The following is a 6,000-nucleotide window of genomic DNA, read 5'->3' on the forward strand; positions in this document are numbered from 1 at the left end:
GTCGTGTACATTTAGAATCATTTATGGCTTGTTTGTTTTCAGGTATGATAAGGGAGGAGTGAGGGGTGAGCGGGTGGAGTGGGTGTTTGGTTCAGTGTGTTTGACGGTGTTGGTGCGAATGGGGGAGTGAGGTGGGCATTTTTTTCCTCCTTACAAAAGTGAGAAGACTTGCGCTGATTACACCTTGGCAGAACAGGCACAATGCAATTTTACTTTCCTACCCTTCCATCCATTGTGAATATATTAAACACGGTGTGGGAAGTTATGCATTCATTTTTGAATGGGGTTTGTTCCTTACCGTGCTCAGAGTGCTACCAATGGTGCAAAAGAGAATATTAGCCACTTTTTTAAAAAAGTTGTAGACCCATAAACTTTGTTAGTGTTTGTTACTGTATAAACAAAATTAGGTTTGTGAGGGTTTTGCTTTTGTATTGTGAGAGCTCGTGTGCCCAAAACGTGAAAGTGAGAACTAGTTTGAGGAAGAGAAGAAGGTAAAATCCCTTGTTGTCTTGATTTTTTTTAACAGTCGTGTACGTTCAGAATCATTTAAAATTTTGACGTAAAGAATAAAATCGATTTTAAACAAGCAGAATCAATTTTCGAATTTTCCAAGTACTTAATCGATTTTCGTAATTTTTCTAAATGGTACATAATCAATTTTCGATATTTCCAAATGGTGCATAATCGGTTTTTAAATTTTATGAAATTGTGCAAAATCGATTTTCTAAGTACAGGTTGATTTGAGAGAATCAATTATATGTCTTTTAAAAGTAGAACGAGAATTGATTCTCGTTGTGTGACAAAAGTGCTGGAATTAATTTTGATTTTCTATAATTACATACATAATCGATTTTGTTAACTAACTTATAATATTTTTTATTATGTTTTTTTTTTCAAATTGGATCTTGGATGTTTTGGAGGCAGTGATTCTTGGTTTTATTCATCATACTTCTTCTTCTCCAGTGTCTGTCATGTAAGTTCTTAATTTTTTATTTTTTTATAAATGTATTTAAAGTTTTTTTTATTCAGTGTGATTAATGTTTTTAATTTTTAAAAATGTATTTACATTTTTTTCTATATTTTTTATTTATTTTTATTTTTAATAAATATATTTATATTATTTTATGTGTTTACTATTTAGTTTAATTTTTTGTGTTTATGGTTTTTAATTTTTATAAATGTATTTTTTATTATTATTATGTGTTTACTTTTATAGTTTTTGTTATTATGTTTTACTGTTTAGTTTTTTATTTTATGACTTTTCTGTTTTTATATATTTATATTTTTATTATTATTATTATTATTATGTGTTCAATGTTTTTAATTTTTTATTATTATGTGTTTACTATTTTTAGAGTTTTTATTATTACGTTTTACTGTTTATTTTTTATTTTATGACTTTACTGTTTTACATATTTATATTTTTATATTATTATGTGTTTAATGTTTTTACATTTTTTATTATTATGTGTTATGTGTTTTTTTTATATGTTTATTGTTTTTAATTTTAATAATTGTATTTACATGTTTTTTTTAGGTTTTAACTGTTTTTTTTATGTGTTTACTACTTTTAATTGTCATAAATGCATTTACATTTCTTTTTCTTTATGTGTTTATTGTTTTTAATTTTTATAAATTTATTTATATTTTTCTTATTATTATGTGTTTATTTTTTTTACAGTTTTTATTATTATGTTTTACTTTTTACTTTTTTATTTTATGACCTTACTGTTTTTATATATTTATATTATTTTTATTATTATGTGTTTAATGTTTTTATATTTTTTATTATTATGTGTTTATTGTTTTTTGTTTTAATAATTGTATTTACATTTTTTTAGGTGTTTATTGTTTTTGTTTATTTTTCTTTTCTGTGTTTACTAATTTTAATTGTTATAAATGCATTTACATTTCTTTTATTTATGTGTTTATTTTTTTATTTTGATAAATTTATTTATATTTTTCTTATTATTATGTGTTTACTGTTTTTTATAAAGTGTTTATTGTTTTTACATTTTTTTTATTAACAAGATAGTGTTTAATTTTTTTTATGTGTTTACTGTTTTTAATTTTAACAATTGTATTTACATTTTATTTGTTAGATTTTTACTAAGTTGTTTTTTTTTATGTATTTAATCTTTTTAATTTTTATAAATGTATTTATATTTTTTTATTATGTGTGTATTATTTTTAAATTTTATAAATGAAAGAGTGTTTATTGTTTTTGTATATGTATTTACATTTTTTCATTATGTATTTATTGTTTTTACATTTTTTATATTTTATATTAACGTATTATTAAATTTCGAATGGTATGATAGGAGGTTCGAAACAAAGCAAAAGTCAGTCAGACACATAATGATACCTCACACTTATTGTCCCGTGGTGGTTATAAGTTGTTAGAGTAGAAGATGCTTGAAGAAAAGATTAAAGCACGTTCTACTTCCATTGAGGAAATGAATAATGTAGATTCTTTGAGGCCTCCATCCCCACCACCTCGACATGAGATTTGGAAGGGTGCCCATATAAACCCATTAGGGACATGGAGTTCTAAGTCTACAGAACAAACAATTGAACGAATTGTAAGAAATATGTTTTCTATGTGTTATTTTAAATTCAATGTGTTGAAGTTTGACAATTTCTTTTCATTTGTTTTAGGATTCTCTTGCTGAGCAATCAACACAAGGGACTTTTAATCCATGTGGTCGCAATGATACACAATGTGCCTCTTCCTTCTAATTTCATGAAGGTCACGACAAAGAAGGTCCTTTATGGTGTGATCTTGCAATTCCTGTGCCGACATCAGAGGTCACAATTGTAGCAAAGACATTACATACTTTCGTTGCCTGGCCTAGACATCTCGTCAGACCTATAGACTCTATGGTATATCTTTGCTCTAATACTAATAGATTTATATATCAAATATATTACATTCTAACTAATTTAAGTACTTGTTTGTTTGTTGATGAGTAACAAGAACCTAAGACAAAACTGCCTATGCAAAAGAGGAAAATATTCTCCATTGATGATCCTTTGGCGGCATTGGTGGAAGTTGCTACAACTTTAGTACAACCGTCTTAGAGGTTCCATGAGATGCCAATGTTTTTGGAAGGCATAGTAATCTATCGTTGTACTTTCACATGTCTGATTTGTTGGACCTTGCAGTTGGAGATCAAGAGATTAACATAACAATTTTGCAACTATGGATGATGTAAGTTCAAAATATTAAAATCTTTATACTTCTGATTTATTAAATATATTAGTACTAACTTATTGAAATTTAGGTATCTTTTTGGATTATGCTTCGATGAGGGGAAACACAATATATATGGGTTTTTAGACCCTCAAGTCATTCAATTAATTGGAAACAAGAAGTCGGAAACACAAACATACATCATCACTGCCTTAAAGAATGGTGGAAAACAAATTTATTTTGCTCCGTACATCCAAGAAATAAGTTTTAATAAATTATTGAAATAAGAGAAACTAATTAACTGATTTGTTATACAAGCGTCATTGGCAACAATTGACCATATATGTTCAAGATCATATCGCTGCACGGTTTTGCTCATTGCATAAAAAATCCCTTACCTATTTTAAAAACATTATAGATAGGTACGACAATTTCATTTAACATTTATTATTACTTATACAATGTTATGTATTCTAACATGAAATCTTATTATTTCAGTGCTTACTCAGAATATAATATGTTGTGTGAGAGGAGAACTTCAAACGCACAAAAACTCACTTGGATGTACCTTAAGGTATTTAAAGTATATTTGTTCACTCAATTTAATGTTTTTTACTCATTCATTTAATACATTTATTTTCACATGCAGTTCAACAGGCAATCTGGAAATTATGAGTGCGGTTATTGTGTTATGTAGTGTATGTTGACTATTTTGCAAGTTGCAATTAATAAAGGTTGGGATCAGGTAATACCTCAATACAATAAACACTTTAAAATTTGGGGTTTATTATTCATGCACTAATTCAAAAAGTTTCAAATGTCACAATTGTTCAACGACCAACACCTGTTAGATTCGGAAGCATTGTAGTATGTGAGAACAACATGGTCAAAGTATTTTGTAACCATGTATAACACCTCAGGATAGATAAATTATTAGAATGACATACTTTTTCATATATTAGCAAAACTTTTTGTATAATGTTATAATTTGTTGTATGTATTTTTATATTTAAATTATAATTTTAAATGTTTTGATTTTCTGGAATAGGAAATTTTATGCAATTTTGTGATTTATTAAAAAACAATTTTTTTTAATAACGTACATATAACGACGGTTCCACGTGGAACCATCTTTAAAAGTCATTGCTTTTAAAAAAAAATACATACAACAATGGTTCGAGAGGGAACCGTCTTTAAAAGTCATTGCTTTTTTTTAAAAAAAAAATACATACAACGACCTTCTTTAAAAGTCATTTAATTTTTTTTTTAAATTATTAAAAACCACTTATACAACGGTTCAAGAATCATTGTTAAAAATCATCACTTTATAACGACGTCTATAATAACGACGATTCTGAAACCGTCTTTACATGTTATTTTTAATTTATCTTTTTTACTAATGAGATAGTGTTTAATTTTTTTTGTGTTTAGGGTTTACTGTTTTTAATTTTAACAATTGTATTTACATTTTATTTGTTAGATTTTTATTGTGTTGTTTATTTTTTTTTATGTATTTACTCTTTTTAATTTTTATAAATGTATTTATATTTTTTTATTATGTGTGTATTATTTTTAAATTTTATAAATGAAAGAGTGTTTATTGTTTTTATTTTTTTTATATGTATTTACATTTTTTTCATTATGTATTTACTGTTTTTACATTATTTATATTTTTGTTATTTAGTTTTTTATTTATTTACTATTTCTAATTTTTATAAATATATATATATATATATATTTATTGTTATTATGAGTTTACTTTTTTACATTTTGTTTATTAACAAGAAGCTGTTTAGGGTTTTTTTTATGTGTTTACTGTTTTTACATTTTTTTGTATTAACAAGAAATTGTTTAATTTTTTATGTGTTTACTGTTTTTAATTTTAATAATCGTATTTAATTTTTTTTGTTAGGTTTTTACTGTTTTGTTTATTTTTTTATGTGTTTATTATTTTTAATTTTATAAATGTATTCACATTTTTTTATATTATGTGTTTACGGTTGTTTACTGTTTTTATATTTTTATTATTTATTTACTGTTTTTATATTTTTTATTATTATGTCTTTATTGTTTAATTTTTTATTATTATGTGTTTACTGTCTTTAATTTTTTATTGTTATGTGTTTACTGTCTTTATTTTTTTATGTCTTTATTTTTTTATTTTTAGTTGTCAATGACAAGGTCAAGAAGATTACATGAATAACGAGAACAATTGGAAACCATTTTGGGACGACGATGACATGCAAGAATTTGAGGACACAAATTCAATTTATAATGATTTTGCTCGTGTGAACATGAATCTAATTTAAAAAAATACAAGAACAATTGAAAAAAAATACTCAACTTGCATAAGTGATGATCCTTTGCATAATTGTTTTTGGTTTGAATTTGTTACGTATGTTAAGTGATACAATGAATTCTATTACAGAGTTTGAACCAAGAAAAAAGTGTCTAAGACAATAATTGATGGAGTATTTGGTGCACACCGAACGTTCTCGTGACATTATTCGCATGAGACAAAAAACATTCATTCAATTATGTGAATGGATTAGGACAACTGAAGTTGTTAAGGATGCATATCATTCAACAATTGAATAACAAGTTGCCAAATTTCTTCATATTATTGGACATAACGTCAAGAATCAAAGTGTTTCATTTTTTTTTTCATCAGTCTGGAGAAACAGTTTCTCGTCACTTTCACAACGTATTAAATGCCATTTTGGTGTTTGAAGGACAATTCATAAAGCAAGCAGATGATATTGATGTCCAACACCAAATCTTACCCAACAACCGATTTTTTTTGTACT

This window comes from Phaseolus vulgaris, chromosome 8, assembly GCF_000499845.2.
Source record: "Phaseolus vulgaris cultivar G19833 chromosome 8, P. vulgaris v2.0, whole genome shotgun sequence".
Taxonomy (NCBI): Eukaryota; Viridiplantae; Streptophyta; class Magnoliopsida; order Fabales; family Fabaceae; genus Phaseolus; species Phaseolus vulgaris.